Raw genomic sequence first — 27,196 nt, 5'->3', positions numbered from 1 at the left:
TCACAACACGTTATGGAAGTAACAAATATAGAGGAGTCATCCACTATGAAACAGTATCATGCATTCTTATCTAGCAGTTCCCAGTGCCATTGTAACAACGAGCAAGCATTACCGATTTATTTATTTAGAATTCTTCTTATGAGTTACAAAACGTAAGCCAGGAGATGGCATTTCTTTCCAGCCATGCAAGTATCTGCTTCCTTTGGTTTTTGGATAACCCTCCTATACTCAAAAAAAACTATGGATTAGACATATTGGAAAATAATTCATCTTCTAAGACAACTGTGAAACAATTGTTAAATAAGATTAAAGCTTCTTCCACTCAAGACAACCGTATGTTGGACTGACCAGTGATTCTACCAATTCTACTGAATTTTAAGTCGTTTGGTCTGCTACTGCTGCAAGTTACAAAAGGAAGTAGTGTACAAGGTTGTAGGAAAAAGTTTCTTCATGTATAAAGGAATACAGAAAACAGCTTTATGATACTGCCTTTAACAACACCTGAACCATAAACAGATATACCATTCTATTTGTAGAATAGAATTCATAAAGTCTATGCACTATATTCATTTAAATGCATCTTCCACAGAAAAGGGATTTGCTGTGTAATTTACACACACAATATAGTTATAAGGCCATGGCCCTTCGAAGGCATACTTCACTGACAGTAGTCATGTCAATGAAGATATGAGCTTGCAGGTATAGCGCCAAAGTGGTTCTCTGGGAAGATGCTTAAGGAATTGATGGATCAAAAGTATGCGGGGCTGTATTAACAGAATCGTAGCCAGGAGGTTGAGGGAAGTGAGTACTCCCCTTTACCTGAGCTTGTTAGACCACATCTAGAAATCCGTGTCTAGTTTTGGGCCCTCAGATACAGGAAAGACATTGGTACACTGCGGTGATATAGGTGGAGGGCCATTAGATTGCCGGGGGGGCTGGAGCACTTCCCTGTAAGGAATGGCTGAGAGAACGGCTCTTGCTCAGCCTGGGGAAGGTACAGCTTTGGGTGCACCTAATAGCAGCCCCTCCAGTACCTTCAAGAAGGTCATCAATAAGACAGAGTCAAGGTCTGCACAGTGGTGCATGGTAGGAAGATGAGAGACAACAGGCATAAATTGAAAAAAGAAAGGGCCAGATTAAATGTAAGCAAAATCTTTTTCTCCAGGAGGACACCCCAACAGTGGAGCAGGTTGCCCAGAGAGGTTGTGCAGTCTCTGTCCTCAGAGATTTCCAAAATGCAACTGGATAAAGCCCTCAGCAACCTCATCTGACCCCCAAGCTGACCCTGCTTTGAGCAGGAGGTTGTACTAGGACCCTTATGAGGTGCCTTCCGGTCTGAATTATTCTGTGATTCTATAATTATAAGGAGAAACTAGAGGAGCTAGTAGTCAGAAATAAATCACTGTGGCATTTTTGTGACATATAAAATAATATTGCAGCAAAATTATTACACAAGGGTATAAAGTCTTTATACAAAAGTTCACAAACCATTCTTATAGTATGTATGAACTTAATAAAATTTATATGCATGGTAAAATGTCTAATTTAAAACTTTTATAAGATTTAACTAGTTACATTTTATTAGCATTACTTCCTTCCAAAAAAGAGGATTAAGTCTTACAATTAAGTACATCTTGCTAAGAGGGAAGTATGCATTTTAATATTTAAGTAATGGACATGCTTCAGCTTTTAACTTTGATTTTCTAACTAAATAAATCTGTCTGTGCCAGAAAATTTTACAGACCGATTCCCACCAGTGCTAACACTGCCTCTACCGAACTGACATTAACAATGCCAAAGGAAGCTCTAATTGAAACTGAATTCTTTGACTAGGACAACTCTTTTCATTTTGTCCCCTAAGTCTAGCTTTGCAACTTAACTACCAGAAGAGCAAATGTGCTGCAATAACCTGGAACCTTGTTTAGGTCACAGCTAACATCAATTCAACGGAACCCACCAGAAGAGAGGTGTTTTGTTGTGTTGGTTTTTTTAAACAGCATGAGATGTGCCTTAATGTTTCAATATCTGACTACACAAAACATGGTTCAGTTCCATTCCCAAAGCAGCTTTTCGAGAGCATGCAGTCATGTTTTTACATATATTTCCTACATCTGTCAAACTCCTTATCAGAGAAGGCTGGAAAAAACAAGATCTCAGCAGAACACTTTCGGAGGACACATGCACAATATCCATAAAGTAAAAAAAGATTAACCTATATGGATCAGACTAAACATATATTTAGTCAAGCATCCTGTCTCTGACATCTGAATAGGACTAGGGCAATCACAGCTGCCTCAAAGAATATCGATGAATGCACCAGGGTCTGACTTCTCTGCTTGGGGTTTGGGGGTATTTGTTATATTTGCTATAGAAGAACTTGAAAAATTAGAAATATTGGCGTGTGTAGCTCACAGCATGCCTCACACATAGCTTCGTTAACTTTTGATTTAGCATCACAGAGAGCCCTTTGTCACAAGTCACATGAACAATGGTGATTGTAAATGAATGGCAGGAAAGAGAACAAGTACTTAATCCAATTAAACACATTTTCCTTTCCTGGCTGTCAAGTACATTGTTGCCTGACTAAAAAAAATACTGCTTTCTAGCTTCAATGTCTTTTTTTTTTTTTTTGACAGATAGGTAGGTTGATCTCTATACTAGTCAGCTGACTAGCTAGAAACTAACTAAAAACTATTTCTTTTTTCTTGTCTAGTTCCCACACCATTCATCTGTATACAAATACTACTGACAGCCCTCAGCCCTCAAACACTGGGGAGTTTGCCCTGGGCAAAGATCCATAAACTGTGGGACCATGAGAATAAGAGTAATACAGACTAGGAGGAACAAATGTACAAACAACAGCCTTGCAGGTCCCTGTACAATTGCACCCATGGCAGACTCGCTTACCAGCAACCACAGGCTGCTAAGATATCCGCGTGGTTGGTATCTTCAGTTCTGCTTTCCCCGTGGGTACTGGTTCCTAGAGGGAAGGGTACCAGTGCTCAGTGGACAGGTGACAGCTCCCTGCACAAATACTTGAAGGTGTCATCTCTCATAACATTTTTTAAAATCTCATTCCTCCTTAACACTCCTTTGAAATACTCCTGTAAGATGGGCTAAGGTTTATCTCCACTTACAGACAAAGATTTTAAGAGTTGTCTTACTGAGACTACTGAAAGCAGTGAAGAAAGGAGCTACTAAAAGCAGTGAAGAAATGATAGAAAGAGAATGCATTGAAATTATTTTGAATTTTCTTAAAATATTTATCTTCTGCATCTTCTTTGGAGAACTTCAATAGTGCTCAAATCTTTTTTACATTATTTCTGTTCATATTTTATTTTCAGAATTGCTTTCTTTCCTCCCTCCCCTGACAACTGTTTTAGTTTCACAACTATGGCAGAAGCATCTGTCATTTCTCCCCTAAACTATTAAAGACACTTGGAAAGGGAGTACATTGCCTTTCTGGACTACCCTTACTGCTGACAATAATGGTGGGAAAAGATTAGGCAAGATTCATGCAGTGTGCAGGCAGAGATACGCATACTTCTTTAAATTAATCTTCATTTGTTCTAACCTTTTCAAGATTCTCAAGAGCTTCTCAGCTAGCTCTTTGCAATTCTAATGAATCATTTTTCAGGGCAACATAAAAAACCTCCTATCTCATTTACAATAAGCCAAGAAAGTGACCAAGGCCAGAATCAAGAACTCTTTAGCATGCTTTCACATCTTTCTCACTAACTCCTTTCCCTGACCTCCTAGGTTCAATTCTTTACATACCATAGTAATGAATCTATCCATCCTTCCTGTGATAAAATGCAGTCCACTTCTCTAACAGACACTTCCCACTGAGTTCAGAGGGGATAGGCTCAAGTGTATCAGGACACTTTGCTATCATTTTACTTGTGTTTAAAAACTATAACCTACTTGTAAAATGAGTAAAAAAAAAAAAAAAAAGAAAATAAAGAGATAACATTACTCCTCACATTGTCTCTGTACCTATACTCTCTATCTGGCAATTTATCAATAAAACATAATCGGCATCTCCAATCTGCAATCACATTGTCACATTTTAGTTCCATGGACTTCAGCCCTTCCATTTAGGTTCAGATCCTTGACATACAAAGTACTGCTCTAAGAACACTGTATTAGTGAAAACATAACCTTTGCCAGGAGTCTTACCCAGAGACATATGGTGAGCGGCTCATTTCTGGCACATCTGTTATTTGACTATAAACTAATAATCGGTAAAGAAGTTAAATGTAATGCTGTTCAGATCCTGAAACAATTTATTGGCCTATACTAACTTAGCAGAAGAGGAATAGTACTGCATTATTTTCTCAAGATGCTCAGGCAAAGACTAACAACTTTAGCTTACTCTTCTGAATGTATGAAGAAGCATACAATACTCCTCTGTAGTGTCTGTCCTTGCTAGAAGCATAGTATAATATCTATATCAGTCAGTAAAGAGAATCAATAACAAACCAAAGCAACAAGCTATTACTCAAAATATATATTGAAGTTATTGACACCATTAGCTCCAAAGACTTCTCACTCATACTTTCCCTTTGCCACTTCATGGAATGGTTTGTGAGCATGTGAACAGTTCAGAGAGCACAACTGAGTATTTCTGAGTACAAGTACTGGGCTGGAGGACAACTGGGTGTTTGCATACAAGAAATTCAGCGGCAGGCTCTCTTAGTTACAGAAGAGACTGGAGAATATCAGTGATATCCACCAACAAACATAGCTATGACACTCATTTATAGCTCTAATCATTGTAAAAGTTGATTTAAGCCATACCATACAGCTGTAATAATCATTAAAATACATGTACAGAGAATATACTGTGGACAGAGTCTGACAGTGAAATGGCTGTTGTGTAAATAGAATTGTTTTCCCTTTCTCCACACTGTATTTTCATGGTTAGCATTTACACAGTACAGCAGCATACAGAAAGATCTGGAAGACAGTAACAAGGTTCTTACTTCTCCTAGCTTTTTAGAAGTTTTTCAGTCCCTGATTAGAAATCCTATACTAAAACTGAATCATGAATATGCCTCCAACACCTGATTTCTCCATGCTTTTAGCTCCCATTCAACCAGCACTTGCAATTGCTGCTTTATTCTCAAATCTTTTCTGAACCATCTGCACCTAAACTCACTGTTCCAAGCTAGATTTAGTATTGATTGTACTATAGTAAAATCTGAAGTACTTTCCTGATAATATGTCCAAATTGTAACTTGTCATATATTCAGTCTATACTCACTGCACATTACTAGACCATGTCAAGATCATGTAAGACCAACCCATGGTCTACTAATCAGGCCTTTTGAATCCATAACAGCAATTCGAGGTCTTGTTCTCCATTTCTGGGCCATGTTCCAAGTGTAAATTAAATATATCTCTTTAGTACAGTAACTCTGCACTTCAGATATACCATCTGCAGGAACTGCTCAGAGACATCTTTCCCAGGTCCCAAAAATGAAAAAGGGAATCATCGTTAGGGAATCATCTTAGCCTCCAGTTCTCCTTTCCCTGAAGGATATTTAACTGTACCCTGTGACCATGTGGTCTGTTAATCTCTTTTACACTTCAGTGAATCCAGTGCTGAATTTCTTGAGTGCAAGTGACATAACTTGGCAAGTTTACACAATAAAATGCACCCCTTTTTTTTGGCAACCCTTTGTGATCTAGCTAAAATAAACAACTACATAAAATTGTCCTACAGTACAGATTGTACTTCTCTTCTGCAAATCAAAGAGGATGCTCAAGTTTCTCCCAGTGTTAACCAACCAAGTTACAGCTAAAATTAATACAATTGTTGTTGCATATGTAAAGCTTGACTGAAGTAAGACTTTATTACATATTACCTCTTGATCTTACAATGTAAAGTTAGATCCATGGCTAAATTCATGCAGGGAAGCAAAAGAAAAGAAATCTTTCTTACTCAAGGCAATAAACCTAGATTTAAATAGGACATAGGAAAGCATTCACTGTTCCATTGCCAGCAGAATTTATTATCATTAGTTATAAAAGCACTGTTATACAAGTATCAAAATCTTACCTACAAAGAAAGTTTTGTTCCATAATGGCCATCTATAAAGCCACAATTTCACTAAATGACATGAAGGCAGACTTCAGGGTGGATCAACTGAGTGATAAGGTCTATGTTGAAAAGGAACCAGCTATAGCACTCTTAAACCATGAAGATCTTACAATACAGACAAATAAAGGAAAATATTAGAGCCTGATGAGCCCCATCAAGTAAGGGGAAGCTCTAACTGTTCTCTCCCAAGTCCTTGATGAGAAAAAGTGTCAGAGATGACAGGCCTATATATCACAGGCAATCAGATGCATTTCAGCTGGGTTGGAACAAGGATCTGGAGTTCTAGAGGGACAGGAAGGATAAATTCAGATCAGGAAGTTCAAAACTAGGTTGAGGCAGTGACCTCTGTCATGGCCCATCCTTTGCCCTCCTTCCTCCATGCACAAAATCTCTGTGACCTGACAGTCCACACATACACACACTCCAACTCTTAATGGCAATCCTTCAGACCCTACATAAAAACATACACACCCATCAGTACTGTACCCTTTGTGCATGGACAAACAAGAATAAAGGGAAACAGTATATGTGTGAGCAGAATTGTTATGTTTGTTTGAATCTAATGAGATAAACATCTATCTGTGAGCAAAATGAATGAGTAAATACCTTTAGAATGAAGAAATAGAAATGAGGTGTGGATGACAAATGATGGAAAGGCTTGGAAGAAGGAGAAGACAGATTGAACAAAAATTGATGCAGAGTGACTGGATAAGAAATTTAAGAGCTGAATGACTAGAGTGAGTTTTAGAGGGAAACTGCACATGGGTAACATTATGCAAATGCAAAATATAGAATGCAACTTTATGTAGAATATCTGCTGGGGAAGGGGTGAGGGTGTGTGTTGGGGAGACAATACAAAAAGGACTAAGAGCCCAACTTCATAATGTCACAAACTACAAAGTAAGTCTTGGATTCAAGACAAGACTAACAAGTAATTCATTAGTATATGCAACATTGATTTCTATCTTTAGTTTTTTTGTTTCAGCCCTGTGTAGCATTGTTCCAGTTTAGCAGTATCCTCAAAAAGCTGGAATCCAAAGGCTATGTGGGTACCTAGTATTCAAGTGGCAGCAACCTCATGAATAAGGCTTGTGAGTTCTTCCCTCAAAACAAAGTTCTTAGCCAGAGGTGAGCTATGAAGCTCACCTGTTATATAATCCTAATTGGTTACAGAACTTGAGTTTCATAGGAGATGCAGAGATCCCTACCTCTACCTCCTAACCCATGGCCAAGCAGTTAAGGATATCCACATGAAAAAAAGAAAAAAGAAAAAAAAAAAAAGAAAAATCTACATCCTGCATTAACTCTCTCAGGTTCAAGGAGTGCACTAAACCCAAGTTTTCTGTTTCCTATGTGAATGTTCTATCTACTAAAGCACTCCCATATAAAAGTATGGGCAAGTAGTACGGGCATAGTAACTGCAACACAAGCTCAGCCTTAGAAGAATATGGCAAGAAGACACAACTGCTCCTGGCAGTCTGCTTTTGGTGTTGTGCGCTAGGGGTTCCTGGAGCAAGCACTTCGGGAACAGTGTTCCTGCAGGATTTGTCCATTGTGACCAGGCATTACGTTCTCAAAACATTTTCCACTCACAGCTCAGTCATTCTGCAAAGCTTTGATTTTCATCTAACATGACTTTTATAAAGTGCCAAGATAGAAAAACATTTTATAAAGAGAATTTCTTTTTCTGTGAGAAACTAGTATATGTCTAGTCAGGCTTGGATCAATACAGTATAACATTGCCTTCAGATACTCTTTTACCAACTACTATTACTGTCATTTTCACCATGACACGACATCATTCATTAGACAGTCTTCTCTAATCAGGGCTCTACATTCCAAACTGTTATTCCACTTGCATTAATTTGCATTATTTCAGCACCTGAACAACAGGTTTTTCTCATATTTAAAAAAAACAAACCTACCACAAACACAAAAATAGTGGCTCAGGCTACGTTTTATGCTGCCTCTGACCCTGTAAAGGTGTGTCAGTTGTGCTCAGACTGAACTTCACTGAACTGCTTTACTTAGGTGAGAGCAAATTCTTAATATGAAGATCCCATGCCAGACTGGCCTAGTATAGAGGCCAACCTCTTCTCATCCTATGCTGACAGGATTTACCTAGTCTGACATAAATCTGTAATAGTCTGACAAGAACAACTTCAAATCTGGTCTGGTGCTAAGAGTCTTGCTAAAGATCACCCAATAAAGCTGTGAGAAAGAAAATTTGAAGGTGTTTAGAAGAGACCTATATAGATATCTCACTCTTCTCTTTCTTCTTCTTCACTTTTCAGTACGACAAATCTTATTTTAACCACCACTCCCTACTGCTTCAGACTGGTTTACTTAAAAAAAGAAAAGAAGATCAAATCAAAATAGCACATATATCACCTTTGATTGTGTTCAACAAATGAAGCATCCTCGATAATTCTCACCTTTTCTGTAGAATATTCCGATATGTTATTTCCCAGAAAATTAGGGAAGGTATTTTCTCCTTCAATTATGGCTAAGAATCATGCATCACTTCACTAGGTGATGATTTCAACCAATAAAAATGTACCGAGCTGTAGATCTATAAGACAGGGACAAAGAACTCAGCATAGTCTTTGAAAATAATATCCCTGGAGTATTTCAGATTTCAAGCCAAATTTTTATTATTCTTTCCAGAGATATAAAGTCAGCACTTAGACCTAGTCCAAATATAAATATTGCTTCTCATGCACAAATATGAAAGTGTTATGTTTTATCATATTTTTGATAAAAACTTTGTCAAATTTCCTTAGACTGTAACACTTTACAGATCATAATGTTGCATAAGCTTTTACACGAGGCTTATATAATACAGGAATCTTGACAGGTGTGTGAATGAGGACATTAAAACCCAGCAGTCCCGTGTCCCAGCATGACCTGCAAGCAAGCTGCTGCAAACAGGAGTTCTGCAAGAGTGAACCAGCAGGGGAGAGGAAGATCTGTACAGCAAACCATACTGAGAACATAACATAAGGGAATTTTTTCTGCACACAGCTGGTAGAAGCATCCAAAGTGCAGGACTTACAATGTAGGCTTTGAACTACCCAGTGGGGAAGGCAACAGTAGCATAGAAAATGTTCAGCAAGATCTTGAAATGCGTTTGATAAGGAAGGTGGAGCAAGTGGTGAGAGGGAAACTCTTTTAGATTTGATTTTAACCAATGTGGAGAAACTACGTGAAGTTCTGAAAGCCACTTTAGTTTAATCATGACACTCATTACTCTTGGAAAGGCATGATCAAAACCTGCAAAATAAACAGCAGTGTGTTCCATTAAGGCAGTTGGGTTGAATGAACATCATCCTATGACAATAGAGAACTCACACATTGATGACAAAGCTATTCAATGCTCCTTGCTACCAATGTTCCCCTGCAAGAGAGCGTGGAGATCTGAAAGACTGAAAGGGAGCAAACCTGACTAGTCCTTTTCCAAAGAGAGAAACCAAGGAATTAGACCAGTCAGTTATACTTAAATTCCTGGGGAAAATAATTAGAACAAATAATGAAGTACACTATTTAGTTATCTAGAAACAAACACAGGAATGAGTAATAGCCACCACAGTTTTATCCAGAGCAAGTCTTGCCAAATCAGTCTAATTTCCCTCTCCTTCTGTTCTTGTAGTCATAGGATTAGTAGCAAATGTCTCATAATATGACTAGATTTTTGACAGTCTCATGTGACTTCTTCATAAATCAATAGGGAAAAAAATAGAGGAAATTACTCTGGAATCAATGGAGATTTCTTAAGAGCAGTTACCAGTGATTCACTGCTACAACAGAAGAATGCATTAAATGATTCTCTGCAGGGGTCTGTTTTGGGTGCCTCACTATGCAACATAACTTGGATAAGAAAACAGAAACGGATTTCTTGGGGGTGGAGGACAAGAAACTGTTAGTGCACTGGAGGTCAGGATTTGAACTCAGTGTTTATAAATAGGTGTGATGCTCTCAGATAGGATACAGTTCAGTAAGGATGAGTACAAGTCATCACATGTAGGCAGGCACAGTCAGCTGCACATTGTATGATCAAAAAAATCAATTAGGCAACGCTTCACAGGAAATTGTTCAAGGATCATAAAGATGATCGTGCCTACAAGAAAGGTCAAATCGCATACATGTAAATAGAAGACAAGAGAAGAAATCCTTCCGTTCTACTTATCAACAGGATCCTTTAATAAAGGGGTAGAACTATTTGAATGGGACATAACAGAAGGCATCAAAAGTATGACATAGGACGAAAGACTGAATGATTTGAGGCTAGTTGTTTTAAAGCAGAGAAGCCTGAGAGAAGGCATGATAATATACACAAGACCACAGCAACACGAAAAGGAATAATCTGATTCTTATGTCCATAGTAGAAAGTACAAGATGCAATGATCTTAAATGTATTGAGGATTCAGATCAGACACTAGGAAAACAAACTTTCAGTGAAACATAAGGGCAGCCAGGGATGTTGTGGAATCTGTCACTGGAGGTTTTAACAAAATTTTAGATAAGGACAAATGTCAGAGTAGGTCATACTCTGACATTACTGATATAGTTTATCTAATTCTGCAGTGGAAAACCAGAGTAATGGTCTCTTGATGTACCTTTTATTTTTGTCAAAAAAAACCCAAAAAACCACAAATAGATTTGAATATATTTTTTCTCTAGATTTTTTTTCATACTTGTAATAACTCCCACAGCAAAATTCTGTCCAGAAAAGGTATCATTTATATCATCAAATAAACTCTCCTTCTTGGTATGAACTGTACCCAGATGAAGAACTTCACTTGTGTGGTTTGAAAAATCATGAAACTTTTTTTAAGGCTCTTAATATCAGAGGGAAAGAAAAATCTGGAATGACTTGTCCCCAGTGATACGGAGATTCTGCAGTAAAATTCAGACATCACCATACTTTTCTTCAACGAAATTCAGAGCATTTTAAGAGGCAAACTATGTATCATTGGCCTTTTCATTGTTGTGCATATTGCAATCTTTTATTGTAAGAAAACTAACCCAAGTTGTCAGAATTCTAAATTTCACAGAGTAACTGAAACGTGACTCAACTTTTTTGTGCTAAAGATGTTACCATTTGACCATGTGTATATATATCACAGCTTTATAGAGCCATTATCCCACTATGATTCCATCTAATGTGTGAACTTATTTCTTGTCAGAGAGATTAGCTATGCTGTGGGAAGTTTTACCTGGAATTAAATTTATGATTTCCTTGCAAATGAGAAGATGATCCCATGTGAGACAGTCTAGATAGCAGAAACAGGGAAAATTTTCTCAAACAGCAATGGTTTGATCATCAACTCTGCTACCTCAAGCCTTGAAAGATGATTAAAAAAAGATTACTGAATTTTGCAAGAAAACACATGTTTGTTACCCTGCCACATAAAAAACAAGGTTAGTTTTTATTTACTGTCTAGACAAAGCAGAAACCTTTTTTTAAAAAAAAAATAAAAAAAAAAAACAACTAGATATTTCTTTACCAAGAATAAATGGAAGATTGACAAACCATTCTTGAAAGAGTCTTCTCTTTTTTATTTTTTTTTTTATTTTTCTAAAAAAAAAAAAAACCCTCTAGTTTGATCTCTGAGAACTGGCTCTCCTGCTGGAATCTAAGCTGCTTGTAGACATCCTGCTGGGTTAATTGATAGGATAACAAGGATCATCAGTCAATGAACTTACTGCTTCCTTAAGCCTCACGGGGCTTGTACATAACTCTGCACATATAAAAATGTAACAGAGTTAGGTTGTCATCAGTAGGAATAGCCGCAATCTTCTCCATGTTCATAAAAAACCCATATACACATCCCATACGATTCCCAAACACAAAAAGAAATGCATATGCACAAATCACAGAGTAAGGAAATCAGATATACCACACCTGAACATGCAAATTACTTCTGTAAATATTCAGTCTTTCAGTTCCAGGACACAGGCATACTTCAGTCTCAACAAACTGAGGTGTATATGGAAAAATAAAAAAGTCACAAATGGTTTAACACCCGACAACCAAATTTAGTATCAAGAAGCAGCACCACTACAACTTTCAAGTTTGTCATAGTTCTCATAAAAAGGAAGACACAACCACTTTCTCACAAGCAAGTACATGACCCTTGTAAAAGATTATTCTTTCAGTTACGAAACGCTCCACTCCCTTACAATACTTTATATTCATACAAATCTACTTGTTTTGCCATCTCCACTGCATGAAGAATGCAGTCTAAAAACATATAAGTGTGAACTCTTTCTTCCAAATCACTCACCCACACAAATGAAACATCTGCCCCCAGTTACCAACCACTCACATTTAAATAGCAATATTAATTTGGAAAAATCCAAGAGTACTTTCTACATTATATCAAGGGCAATCAGAACACTTCATTCAATAAATTTAAGTGTCACTGCAAGTAGCTATGAAGAGAGTCTACATGGACACAGATTTCCACAGATCACAGAGTGGACAAGCAAATCCAAGAATGTTTTTAATCATTTTAACTCAACAGGAACATAGAGAGAAAACCAAACCAAAACCATATAACTAAATACCCACGTCGCATGGAAAAAGAAAGGTGTTTTTCTCTATATTCTCCTAAAGAAGGATTCCATAACATCCATATAGAAGAAACCACAACAAGCATGCATACTACTTTATCAAAATTATCTGTTGTGCAGCATTCACATCCTGAAAACATCAGAGGCCTACACAAAAATAATTACGTTGTCCCATAAAAAAACCAAACCACTGATCCTGTTACCAAAAAACAAATGCACTGATCCTATTACCAAAGCATTCCAGGACCAGCACTCCCCAATTCTTCTGGCAGAATGGCACTACCACATGCCAGCACAGGGAAAACAAACACCACTGGTGGAGTGGGTGATGCAAATGGCCGTCAGAAGCTGAAGTTCGTAAACCATAGAAGAAACAACTGGAATCAGAGAGAGAGCTGGAAGTGGTTTGCTATACTAGCAGGCTATCACCCCTTTTTACCCCTGTATATATACTGGGGTTACAAAGCAAAGGCTGTATAATGTCATTAAATACTTACAGTGCATTGTTGTGAACAAACAACTATATCCTAAATGCTGCAAAACATTTAAATCTCAGTACTCGGTTGTAATATTTATTTGAAGAAGTAGTTTCAAGTTTTTATACCACAAGTTCTGTGTGTAATTCATGCTGTAAATGCACTGACCTAAACTGAGTTAGCTGGGGGGAATTTGACAGTGACAGTAAAATCTTCATCCAAAATATATTGTGTTCTTATCTGCAATACGCTTCTAGATTTTTTTTCTCTTTAGCTGGTCTAGTCTTCTAACTTAAGCCTGCTGCTTTCCTCTCTCTTATCTAATTATAACATGGATTTTTGCCTTAATCAGGGTGTTAATTACTGTATGCTCCATGATGTGGAAAAACAAACAAAAAACCTCCCTGATTTTATGTTGCATTCACCTCTTCTTGAAACAACACTCATTCCTCAACACCAGTTTATGGGATTAATATATATTTTGACTCCCTTACTTGTTAATTTACAGAAGTCTCATATATAGTCTTACAAAGTATTTGGAGCACTTCCAGAGAGGAAGATGACAACTAGAAGACATTAAATACACTTCATCTGCATTAAACAAAACAGTAGTCTAACATTAATGTACCAACACACAGTCATGAATGATACCTGCATGCAAAATAAAGGTATAACGCAGTTCCTCACAAACAAATGCCCTTGGCTACGTTTAGAGCATTGAACAAACATACTGCCTACTTTAAGGAGCACAATTTTTGGTATAGCTAGTATTCTGCAACTTGCCTTAAAACAACGTATCTGCATGAACTCCAAAGGATGACACCTTTGCCATCTGTAGGAACAAGATAGATTTGAGTCTAAGGAACAGTATAAATCATGAATATTTTTCCAGAAGTACTACTATAAACAGAATGTTCTTTTGAATTTAAGAAGCTACCAGAGCCCACTACTTTCTTTAGAGAAGTTAATATCAGTAAGAAAAGCCCAACATTTGATATAAATCCAACTTGCTCAATGCAAGGTTTAGTAAATGTTTCATTGCCCCCCCATTTCTGACTTTCTGTATGTTCTGAATACAGTCTACTTTTTTCCCCTCCTCCTATTATATCTTTAGTTGTACTGAATTCAGCCAAATGCCACAATTTAAGACATAAAGTATCCATGTCTTAATAGCTTGAACTTAGTCAATCTGATGCCCTTGAAATGCAATTCCACAAGAAAAAGAACCTCTTAATTTAAGGATGAAATATTTTTCTCCTATCAGATTACTCCAACATGAAATACCTGGCCAACTCTATAACTAATAATACATATATACAAGAAAAATGTGTTTTCAGTTCATCAGTGGAAAAAGTGCTGGCCTATTTAGGGGTTATTAGATCACCAGGGAGTTTATATGTTCAAGTATTAATTCTCAGAAGACAGACAATTTTTCAGTTGTACATTCCACAATGTAATGTATTTCTATTTTATCTTCAGAGACATCTAGGCTTGTGATTGTTTTTCTCATTCAGCAGTGAGAATGTTCATTTTAGCATGACCACATTCATACAAGAAATAAGATGGAACCTTGATATATTTAATTTTCTTACAGCCTTCACTGCGGTGATTTACTGAGAGGAGAGAGTAACCTGTAATAGCTGGTTCTCACAGCAGCAGTGGGAAGACTCATGCTGGTTGGTATCTTTTTTCTTTTGTATATTTTCCTCTCCCTCACCTGGACCTGTACGTTATGGGTAGTTCAACAGCAACAAAAATCAGATTTGCTTTGACACATTACTGGCAAGGCTAAGCAGCTTGCCCAGCAACACACTGGTAAATGGAAGAAAAAAAGAAAAAAAGAAAAGATATCACCAGCAGTGAGTCTGTGCTTGAGCTCTAAGTTGCATTTATCAGAACTGTGTTCACAGATAGAATCTGGAAATTATTTTTTAAGTGGTGAAAATCAGAGCAAAAGTCACGGTAATAAACATCACATGAGATACAAACCTTATAAAAAATAATTAGCTTTCTTTGTTAAGTCACCCTTGTGCTCCGTTTTCATTGCAAGTACATATATTGTGTGGCAGTAATAGGAAAACACTTTGAAGCTATGAACTGACCTGCCAGATTTTAAAGATTTTTAAGTTGTCTTTTGTAACTGATGAAGTTCATTGTTTCAGCGCTTTGTTGCTGCTGATCTCCTGCTCTCAGGCAGTTTTCAATTAACTCTGTTCATGTATTTCTCCTCACCCCCTTGACTGTTAAGAGCCAAAAAAGTAGCGTTTTGGAATTTACTCCCACCATTGCGACATGGAGTAAAAGACATGAAAAAAAACCAAGCTTGAAACCTAGAAATACTACTTTTTTTGGTGACAACTGATTAGAATTTAACAGAAAATTATCAACCAGTTATCTAGCACATGAGATCACTGTTGTTTTATCTTAGTAACTTTTGTGTTCTGTAGCTTACAAACACTTAGTTTTCTCCTGCCAAACTTCTGCACTTCTCTCTAGAACTGTCACACAAAAAAACCCCAACAGGCCCATTTTAGATGAAAATCATTAGTCCTAAATGCTCCCAGCAGTGCAGAGAAATAATTTTTGTAAGCCTATTTTGTCCTCCTTGTTGGAAATCCAAGATCAGGTCTTCAGCACAGTGGGTCCTAAGGAAATGAAGCTGGCAGGGAGGCACAACATTTCAGGCAGTTGTGGATGGATGAAGGCACTGGAAGTAATCAGTCAGTTATTGGGGTCCTGTGAGCAAAAGTTTCCTCAAAGTATATTCAATCCATTCTCAAAACAGAGTTATCACTTGCCTCTTTCAGATTTCACACAGCTGTATTGGATGTGTTGTCCAAGGTCTAATAGTACAAATGATAGGAAGGCCATGGGCAGGTACACACATTCTGTGTCACAAAAACCACTGAAGGACCCCCCTTCCTCTCTCAAAGTTATAGAGCATGTCTGCTACCCCACCCCTCTCCCACATACCCAGATACATCAAATACTACAGAGTGCATAGTACATCTTTAGCAACACTGAACTTCCCCACATTAAATAGATCCACTCAGATCTGCGCAGGAGCCCAGCAGCAGGATGCAGAAGAAAGTACAGTGCCGGCCCTATTCGGTGAGCTGTGTGAGAACAGAAGAGAACGAAGGCAAAAGGCCAAGACACAACTGCATGCTGCAGCGTTCCACAGGGTCTTGGAGGATTCAATAAAAGCAGAGTCTGGTACATGGAAATAACCCAGCCCCCCAGGGAATGCAAGAGCACCTCTGTTCTTAGGCCTGATGCAACTGGAAGCACAGACAGAGAGGATGCGATTACTGTTATTTTTAAAATTACCAATTGCTTACGGTGACCTATGCCTCAGCTCAGCTCCAAAAACCTAGAAAACCAGGTCAACTAATAGTAAAGATGCCAGGGGCTATGACTGCACATTTAAGGATAGAACTTTTAAAAAAATCTATGCAAAGCAAGGTAAAGTACTGGTGCTTTGCTTGGAGTCAGTGTATACTATCCTTGAGCAAGCCACATTCTGTAACACATCTTGTTGCTCTTCCTGTCCATCTGATCTCTGCAACTAAGTTTAGCACCTGTTAACAGAGTTCTCCATGTGTAGTGGTCTAGTTACATTCTTTTTTATGTATTATTTGGTCTAGTATTCTCCTTCTTCCTTATACACCAAACAGGAACATAAAGATGTAAGGGAGAATTGGGAAGGGGGGATATACATGGGGTGGGAAAAAAAGGGTGCCTCGAGAAAAAATAATGGGAATGCTTTTTAATGGGAATCAGAAGGTAGTACCACAAAATCAAGATAGTTAGGGCTTTTCTCCCATTTAAAAAAAAAAAAAAATGCACTGTGTGAAAAAACATTCTCCAAGGCCAGGGCAAGCCCAAGAAAACCCAGACAACTGACAGGTCCACAGCGTGCTGACATTCACAGTCTAGAGCATTATGATGAAGTTTTTAAAGAGTTAGATTACTTAAGCACTGGATGCTTTTAGCATTGTGTGTTGCCTATGGTATGTCAGGATCTTTACCCCAAGGTTTTTATCTAAACATATGATAAAAGAGGATATAGTTTCCAAAAAGAAGGCAGAAAGCTTCTGACTGCAGGGACCTTTTCTATGCACAGCGCTCCAGGTTCAAAACTGCCTGGCATAAAAATACAGTAGGAGTAGGTCTTTAGAGAAGAGCTTAGCACTTTATCTGCTGGAAGTGATTCCTGATGAGCATATCAACTGGGGGGACAGACCAGAATGGAAATCAGGAAGACCACAGTCCCATTGATGCATGCAACACCATTGTTTTCTAAAAACTAACATCGCACATACAATGAAGAAAGCAAACAAAAGCAGAAAAGAAAAATACTATTTGAATGAGACAAATGTTGTGATAAAGGTACCACACCTGTTAAAAGACTCATCTTTCCTGCAGAAGTTTTACATGTAGTTTCTCTGTTAATTTAATCACATATACTTCAACTGTACTTAATGTCTTTAATTTTTTTTAGTACTCTCTCTTTTTCTTTTTTTCTTTTTTTCTTTTAAATGATTTATCAGAACTGGAAAGAACAGGTTTTGTTTCTGTGCACAGAGTAGATTGCCAGAATCACAGAAACTTCCATTATCAAATAATTAACCCTGTTATTTTCAGCCTAATTTAATTTTTAAGATTGCCTTGGGATAGTTTAGCTATATCTTGACATGAACAATAAGACATTCCCACCAAAGCATGCTGACTGCTCAAAACAAACATGTTGGTTCTCATATATATCATGTTAAATCTCCATTAGTAAAATATTTTATGGCTCTGATTTTCCCTGATAAAAAAGATGAACATGCTCCCCAAGACACACTCCTTGATGTGGCACTTAGGGACATGGTTTAGTGGTGGACTGGGTAGTATTAGGTTAACAGTTGGACTCAATGATCTTAAGGGTCTTTTCCAACCTAAATTATTCGATGATTCCTTCAAATACTACTCAGCTACTTCTCTCATCATTCTAAGATACATTAATAATAACCTCCTGAGATGCGGTTTGAACCAGAGGAAACCTAATTTATGCTTAATCTAACTGATGGCTTTTTGAACACAGAACAGCTTGACCTTCCTTGCCCAGTTCTGAGACAAGTCATAAAGCACTCAACTGACAACTAGAAGTTCTACTGCTCCAATTAGAACAGCCAACAGAACATCTTTTGCTCTCCAGGTAGAATGCCACATTTTAGCAAAAAGGGAAGAATACTAGAAAATACTGAACACTGTATAATTTACTCTTTTATAGAAGTGGAAAAAGGCATTTAAGAAAACAGGAGGGAGAAGAAAATATTCCCAACCTTCCTGTGCACAGCTGAAGCAGGTCTTAAGACCTGCATTGCCCACAACCACAGGCCTTCCACGGTTCTGAGACACAAGGGCATCAGGTACAACCTTAGTTTCCAAGAGGATGTCCTTCCACTGAGCACTAGGCTTGAAAGCTCATGGGTTCTCTGGTGACATTTGCACTTATCTTTAGACTTTTCTAACACGAATGGCTCTTACTGACAACCAAAGAAAACCCATACAAACTTCCATATCCACAGGCACACTTTGAGTTGCCCCAAAATAGCACTGAAAAGAAAGAAGTGAGAATTCCTCTGATTCTCTCTCACGCATCTTCCCTCCCCATAGTACTGCTGCTTCTTTTCGCCCCCTAATGTTCTCCATCCTAACAGCAGTTTTGCAAAACAGGAAGGGATATATATCCAAATGTCTCTAACAAGCTATCCCATTTATTTTCATGTAGCTTCACACATACATGAAACAAGTATGATCTGATCCTGTTAAAGATCAGATCAAACTTGTCGGTCAGTATAATTAGAAGGAGAAACAACCATGAACAAGGACTGTGATCAACTTTGAGGCTGTACTTTGTCTCCTCTTTGTACTTTCAGTTCTTTGTTTACTCTCTCTTCCCACGTCTCTTGGATTCACTGATGCTGCTACTCAGTTCTCTTATATCCATGAGCAGTTCACAACAATTCAAGTACTACATATCTTCCTCTATGACCACATAGAGATTTTGTTTTCTTTTAACATCTGTATCAGTGCCTTTCTATTGTAAAATTCTTGCAGGTTTCAATAAATTTACTTTGCCTGTATATCTGGAAACAGGAAAAGATTAACAGGACAAACACAGCAACTAAGGCTCACCTATCAAGTTCATTTTTTCCCCAGTTGCTAAGCCCACTCCTAACCACTCCTGAACACCCAGAATATTTTATTCTTTTTTCTAGTAGGTTATTATCTATTCCAAAAGTACAGGATATATTTAATGAAGTTCATTCTGATTTGCAAAGGAGAGAGATGTGTGGTGCTCACAGCTGTGCAGTGGTTTTCATTAGCCAATGCAAACCTTACTGCTGATAAATTCTTCCCCAGCAACAGAAATAAGTATAATTAATAGAAATTACCACAAAGGATTTCAGGAGGAACATTATTTCTGAAAAAGGAAGACTAAACAAAATAAACAAGAAAAAATAAAGGATCACTTGGTATCTCCTGGAACATTTCAAAGAATTTTTATTTTAGCTGGGAGTGTTAAAACATGGGGAATTATAGAGCCTTCTTGATTCTACTATTCTTTGCACTCTTCCAAAAGGTAGAATGCTTTATGTCTCTCCTGAACACAAAACTATTCAGGAAGGAAAGAAAATTACAACTACAGATATTAAAAAAAAAAAAAAACCAAACACAAAGCACACACATACACACAGCATCTTGGTACTCTCTGCACAGAAAAATATCTGTGGAATAAGTCTACCCATGCCACCAAAGTAAGACAATTTTTAAAAGTTTTTCCATTATCTCAAAGTGAATTATACAGTAATAGTAATACTGCTGTGTCTTCTTAATATTTGTTCTGAATACAATTCACATGAATTGTGTGTTGGTAGCAGACAAAGTCAGGCCTCAAAGTAAGAGGCAAGCAATTTAGTTTTAAAACATTTAATTTACTGAAATTGCTCTTGTCCAATTAGAATAGATTCTGACCTTGGTGTAAGTTTATAACACTATTAACTTCCTGAAACTACTTCACATTTAAACCAGTATAAATAAAGTCAGCTCAGAATATAGAAACTAAGTATTGAAGTCAATAAAATAAAATGGAAGGCAGACAACCTCATATGATAATTCTCAAAACAGTCTCCATAGACCACCTGGCTTATATAGATCTATCGATATTGATTGTGACAGAGACATCAGACAAAACAAAGTATTAATTGGAAGCATGCAGGACAGTGTAAAAGAAGTCCCCTGCAAAGTGGATCATTTGTGATCCTTGGATTATTGACTCAATACAGATGTTTACTAAAAAGTAATCCTCTATTCAGAGGAGCTTCCATTGATCTGAAAATATGTCATATAAACTTGAAGTACGCCCAGTTTAAATATGTTTCTCAAACCGCTGCTCTCTTACCATTTCCAATCATTCTCAAAAACTCTGCATACTTCAAAGCTATTTGGCTAACACAGAAATTATCTTATTAGGCACTATAAACTCATCCAGGGATTTTTCTTAAAATTTATGACTCGTTCTCTGTTATGGAGAGAATTCACGAGTAAGGAGGTGATCATGTACAGATGACAAAATTTGCATTGATTACAGTTCAGATGTGGATCATAAAGTGGACAAGACAAGCCATACAGAAATGCAGCTTCTGTGTCTCATTCTGTGTGTATCCTGGACATGCATAAGGGGCTCAGAGAAGCCCAGCTAATCAGCCCAGAGGCAAAACCCTGTCAATCATCTGATGCACTGTATGCCCCGCGAAGCAAGCTGTCTCTCACTGCAACAAGATCAGCACAATCTTCTATCTGTAAGGAAACACTACTTCAATTACCACTGTGTTCTGAACTAAGCAGGAGCCTGCGGCCACCACATCACATTATCTCATCTTTCTCCAGGAAAGGTCGTGTCTCTTCAGCTACAGAAACTGCCCAGGAACCCGATGTGATACCCCACAATGCAGACACACACTGACTGCCCGGGAACTCCCAGGTGAACTCGGACTGCCATGACTATTATCAGAAGAAAACAAACCCAGGCAACTTCCAGAAATGATAGTGGAGTGGTTTGCAATTCTTTGTGGTTTTCTAAAATATTAGAGCATGCTGAAACAGTTTGAATTTGTTGATTTCCAAAGTCCACAACAAAAGGTGCCTGTTTGATATCAGTATTTGGAGGTATGAATGCATGCCTTTTATAACTTTAAGGTCAAAGAACGTAATTTCTCTCAGTGTCTGGCTGAATTCTACCACAGTGATTACTTCAGTGCTGTTAGGATTTTACAACTAACAGGCCAGTGTACCAAGAATCTTGTCTTTAGTTGGTTTCAATCCAATTTTTTAAAAATCATCCATTTAAAGTAATTAACATATTTTGGATCACTAGACATAATAATGCAGCAACGTATTGATTTCTCCTGTATTTGTTCATCAGGAGTGTTGATGACCACTTGTAATTCTAAAATCATCCCAGAGATTTCAAGATTTTTCCCTTTTTGCAGTGGACCAGAAAATGAAGCACTTTGAAAAACCTTTGTCAAGAGAAGAGACACATTACCCAGAATTACAAATATAACTCACTAGACCGTGTTGGTTTAAGCCTCACAAATCAAATAGAACAGGAACTTTAATCTGAATTTGGAAAAAATACTATTTTTGGGTAGAAGTCAGCCAGCATGTGGGTCTCACGCTCTTAAAAAAAATATATATATATACCCAAACATAATTTTTTAATTAAAAAAAAAAAATCGAACCAACTCCAGCAGTTATCCATACCAGAAATGTCACAGATAATGACTGCCATTTCAGAGAGTATAGGCTCTGCAGCACAGAATTATTCCTTAGTGCATTTTAATACACAGATTCATTATTTCACCTCTATTCTCAGCTAAATCATATAATCTACTTTATAGCGCTGAATCTGTCCCACCCACAGTTATTCCTCCATATCAGAGGCTCTTTATTTCTTTCTTCCCTGCAAGTGTGAGGAACTCAAATTATTCAAGCCAGAAAAGTTATCACTGAAATAAGGGCAAGTAGTCACTTTGTCAAACCACTCTCTAATCCTAGATTCTCAAGATATGCACCTAAGACTAGTTAATGTCACTGCATCTTCAGCAGCTCAGAGAATACCTTTTTCTTTAAAAATCCTAATCATTAGGATCTTACAGTCCCTGCTCAAGAAAATCCAATACCACTTTGAAGTTAGCAATAGGAAAGGCTGAAGTTAGCCTTAGGAAAAGCTGAAGGAATAAGGCTCACAGACTTAATCAAATTAATTCTAAATCGCTTTGCTTCTCTTTCAAGCACTGAAAGTTTCTGCTTTGAATCTCTGCTTCATCCTAAATTTGCATTGTATTTTCCTGATGTAAACCAAAGAGAAGTCCAAATACTGGCTTGTATGGAAGTGGCTCTCCAGTAGTTTCTCATCTGACCATTTCTCCATCATTAAAATTCTACTCTGCTACACAAGATCCTGCTTTATTCACCACATTGCCTAACCCACAAAATGCTTACTGAGGTTGCAAGCAATTACAATAGCCACACCCTGAACCATTAGTGGGTTATAAATTAAACTCTAGTAAAAACGTACATCAAGGACACCCTTGGTTGTAGAGCAGATTGTATCCAAAAGAAATTCTTTCCCACCTCTTTGATTGGGGCTAAACAATTAAAACATACACTGTTATAGATCAGACCTGAAGACCAATTGAAAGCTACTATTACTTCAAAAAATAGTACACTATCTGCAGAATAACATTTTTCACTGTTTGTACTTAACCGCCCAGTGAAGCATTGCCAGAGAGCAGGAGCAGCAGAATGAAATTAAAGGTGTCAACTTTAACCTATCACTTGGAACACTGCCTGGTTCATCACTGAAAATCTGCCTTCCTTTTTCACCATACTTCCTTCTTTCCATCTTACTCCTTACTTCCTCTGTCGGGATTAGAGCAGTAAATCTAAACTCTCTTAAAACTGCACTGTACACTGCACTGTCCTGGCTAGGGAATAGCCAATCCTTTCAGTCAACATTTGCAAGTAAATGGGAAGCAGTAAGGAGAAACTAGTGTTGCCATTAACCATAGCATTGAGGGATTGTGGGACAGAATTCATTAGAATGACACAGGTAATTAGCAGCTGATTAAATCAGGTCAGGGTAATCAATCACTGTTTTTTAAAAGTGGCTGGAGGAGCTCAGCCACGCAGCACAGCTTCATCTAGCATCAACATGAGACAGTTATACTACCTAACTCTGCTTTATCTGTGATGTCAACTGTTAAAACACACTCGACAAATACTTTGCACTCTTTTATAATAAACTCTCCTGAGAAATCAAAAGCTATTAACCCCAAATGATTTATTCCTTTCAAGGCTCATCTTACTCCTGCTGTATATAAACACAGTTTTGTTAGCTCCTTGAGAGGACATTGCTGCCTAACAGAATACTCTAATTATCATATTATCATTATTGTTGCAAAAGTAGGTAGACTCTGTAGACTCTGACTCTGTTACATTCCACAAATTCTGGTTTCGTCCTACATTAGGATAAACATATCATCTAAAGTATCAGTATATTTCATTTGGGGAAAAAAAATAATCAATTTCTAGGCGACTGAAAGAATAGGGTTTTAATCTGAGCCACTAGATACCACTGAAATAAAATACCCACACATTAAAATTCATATAGGACACATATATGGTACCATACCAAATGTTCAGGTACGAAATCAGTGGCATTTGCAAGTCCCCCATGGCACGCACTCAAAATTCTCTAACAGCTTTTTAAGTCACGCCCTTTTAATGTTACTTAGTTCTTACTGTAATTTATTTCCTAGCTGAAGATCTCATTTCCTTCCCGCCCTTATACTCAAATTTGTATTGTTTGTTTATTTTTAAATTACCCGGGCACTCCATGGTTAAACTTAAAGTATCATCCATCCTTGGCTCCCAAGACATTTTAGATACAATTATCAGAGATAAGACTAGACTGGAATCTTTTACCCAAACGGAGGACGTCGTGGGTGCAGGTAAACAGCAATTCAGTTTCATAGAAACAGTGACAGACTGAGCTTTGGAAAGATTGGGAGGGGAGCCTTTTTAGCCCTCTGCTGAAGTGCCAGGCTACCTACAAATGCCCTTCTGTTTTCTTAAGAAAGTGAGAAGCAAGTTTATATAAATCCCACACATCTCAACCCCCTTACAGCACCACTGGTTTTATTCCTGAAAAATATATAAGTGTTGCAGAACTTCCCCCCCCCCTCCCCCTGCTTTTATTTCTTTCCCTTAAAATATCAAAGTTTTAAGGGCTTTTTGCCACGGGCACCTCAGATAATAGATTGACTTCATATCTTGGAGGTTGAAGACTACATACTAACTACTTACATCCTCCACAAACAATATAAAAAGGGGGAAAGATATTATTTCTCATAACTCTCATTCTGGATGCAAGATAAACCAGAATTCTGTCCATTTCCCCCAGATTCCAAAACACTTACACTAGCTCACATGAGAATATTTCAAAGACATGCAAGACAATTACACTTTTACCTTCACGACTGGATTTTCAGCAGCATTTGAGTCACTACTTCTCTGCTTTTACATTTGGATGACAAAAACATACTTCCCTGTTTCTTTAAATTTCATCCATTTATCACAGCTGTGGAAAAAGCAATTGAGTACAAATGGTTCCTTTTTGAATTTTGGATACACCTTTATTGTTCCAAAAGAGGAATCCCACCCACTCTTCAGTTTATCAGTGTTCATACTTTCAGCAGAAATTTCAATAACTTTTAAAAATCAGAGTACCCCTTTATAGTGACACTTTTAATTATTTACTAAAAATCAGCTTCTTGTTATTCCCTCATCACATTGACTAACATCAGGCTGGTTCTGAAGCCATCAGCATCAAGGCATCTTTGGCATTAACCACAGCACAAGTATCAGGCACTTAGATGCTAACGTGACCAGCTATGTAAACTATACTTCCTGGTTTGCACCCTAAGGATTCTTGTCTATTTTACCTAATTTCGGTGATCAGATTTCTACAAGTAAAAAGTGTATCTATAAGACCAGCAAAACCTTCCTCCTGCTCATCGTGCAGCTGCACAGTGAGCACCAGATATCTGTATAATGACACACACACACACACACACACAAACCCAAACCAAAACAGAAGCTGCTAAACAGTTTTTTAAAGAAAATCTCTACCACTTCTCCTTTTTTTTTTTTTTTGTCCTTGTCATTTGATTTTTCCTTCTTTCAAATGGAAAAGACAAGTTTTTTTTAGAAGTCTGGATTCCATGCACAGATAGAAGAATTGTGCACATAGAGATATGAACTGCTTGCAGCTTAAAATCATGCAAGACTAGCACTACAGACAGACATATCCAATTGAAGAGCTGAGCTGTAAAACTATGGTGCATGCAGTGGCAAAGTTGATGGGGGATACAAAAGTCTTCCACCCCACCACCCTGAATACATAATAAAAAAAATTGTAAATGGGAATATCAGCACTTTCGGGTGGGCAGGGGAAAAGAAAACCTCTTCACCCATTAAGCAAACCATATAGACCTGCAGGACTGACAGAAGCAATGGCTCAATGACAGAGCTCTAATCATGGAACTACCAAGAAATGTCAGGTGGCTGGAAACAGAATTGTCATAATTTTTCACTCTCTTAGCTACTGAGACTGATTTGCTGGTTTTTTTAAAATGAATGCATAAATCAATTACTTTAATTAAACAGCAACATGATAGATAGTTGTTCTTACGTCAAGAAGAGATAATAAGCTAGAATACTGGAAATACAACCTAGACTCATTTTATAATTTATATTGTGTGACTAAATATTAAAGAAGGAAAGAAGGCATTTTCAGAAAAGCCTATGGGAATCAAATGCCTACATGTTCTTAAAATTACTCGAAAGTAAAGTGCTAGGCTTGTTTGAAAATTCCTAAACAAGAACTCAACACATCCAACCCTGCAGAAGAATCGACAGTGGCAGGGTTGTAAATACAAAAGTAAACAAACTCACTCATTTCTTAATCCAGGATGGCAATTCAAAACACATAATTCTGCCTTTACCCTCAAATACCCAACCAAATGTACTGTCATTCTTAAGTCTAGAAAAAAAAAATATGAATTCTCATTCCAGTTCATTGAATAGCACAAGTGTTTAAAATTTCCATAATAATTCCTGCCCTTTGATTTGCATCTCAGTTACTGCACATCTTTTAGAAAGGCATGGATTATGGATATAAAGGCTACAAGCAATGATTAATGTACTGCACCTCTTAAGTAAGACATCTCAGTAGTTAATTGTCAAAAACATTCATTTGTTTTCTGATTTGAACTTTTCTGACTTCCATCCATTGGATCTTGTCATACTTCTGCATACTAAAGATTTAGTTAAGCACCTCTGTTTGTGATATTTCCAAGCCAAAACTTTTTCCAGATAAACTCCAATGACTGAGCTCCTTAAGTTTTCCTTGTTAATGCTTGTTTTCTTTACAGCAAATAATTCACCCCTACCCTGAACTCCCTCCAATTTTCAGCATACTTTTTAAAGTGTTTGTCACACAATAAACCTGACACTTCATAGGTGATAATCTCATTTGAAAACTTGGCTCCAGTTTCTGGAGTAGAGCACTTTAGTGAACAAAACTCATGGTCAACACAATGCCATCTTAAAAAGCGAAGTGAACAATCAAAAGTAGAGAATAAAAGTGCACTTATTCCATTTTAACAAAGAGAAATACCATTTGGCTCTACAAACAAGTCGTCATTCCAAAATTAAGACTTTTAAAATGTAGATTTGATCTGTATGATCATGAAGATAACTGCAGTACTGATAACAATGAACTGCTCTGAAGTAAAACAGGTTAAGGGCTCTGCTACATCTCCTGGAAGCATTAAGTTCCCATAAGCAAAGTAAATTACTGTGTGCCCCATAAACATCTTTGACACAGCCCTTAATTCCTTCAGTTTCTAATGCAACT

At 37.4% G+C, this 27,196-nt stretch overlaps 1 protein-coding gene across 4 annotated transcripts in view; it reads right to left on the bottom strand.

Moving 5' to 3' along the window:
• CTNNA3 (catenin alpha 3) overlaps nt 1–27,196 on the bottom strand; it is a 544,925-nt gene that overhangs the window by 471,741 nt on the left and 45,988 nt on the right. The window contains exon 1 of one of the 4 annotated variants that reach the window (XM_074874303.1): nt 24,748–24,801. The exons of the other annotated variants lie outside the window; for them this stretch is intronic. The gene's annotated coding sequence lies outside the window, so the exon portion shown is untranslated. Of the gene's footprint in view, nt 1–24,747; nt 24,802–27,196 lie in introns of those variants that run through there. 4 annotated transcript variants of the gene reach the window in all.

This window comes from Strix uralensis, chromosome 7 (genome assembly GCF_047716275.1).
Source record: "Strix uralensis isolate ZFMK-TIS-50842 chromosome 7, bStrUra1, whole genome shotgun sequence".
In the NCBI taxonomy this organism is placed as follows: Eukaryota; Metazoa; Chordata; class Aves; order Strigiformes; family Strigidae; genus Strix; species Strix uralensis.
Note: the sequence above shows the minus strand (reverse complement) of the source record. Positions and strands in the feature narration are given on the sequence as shown.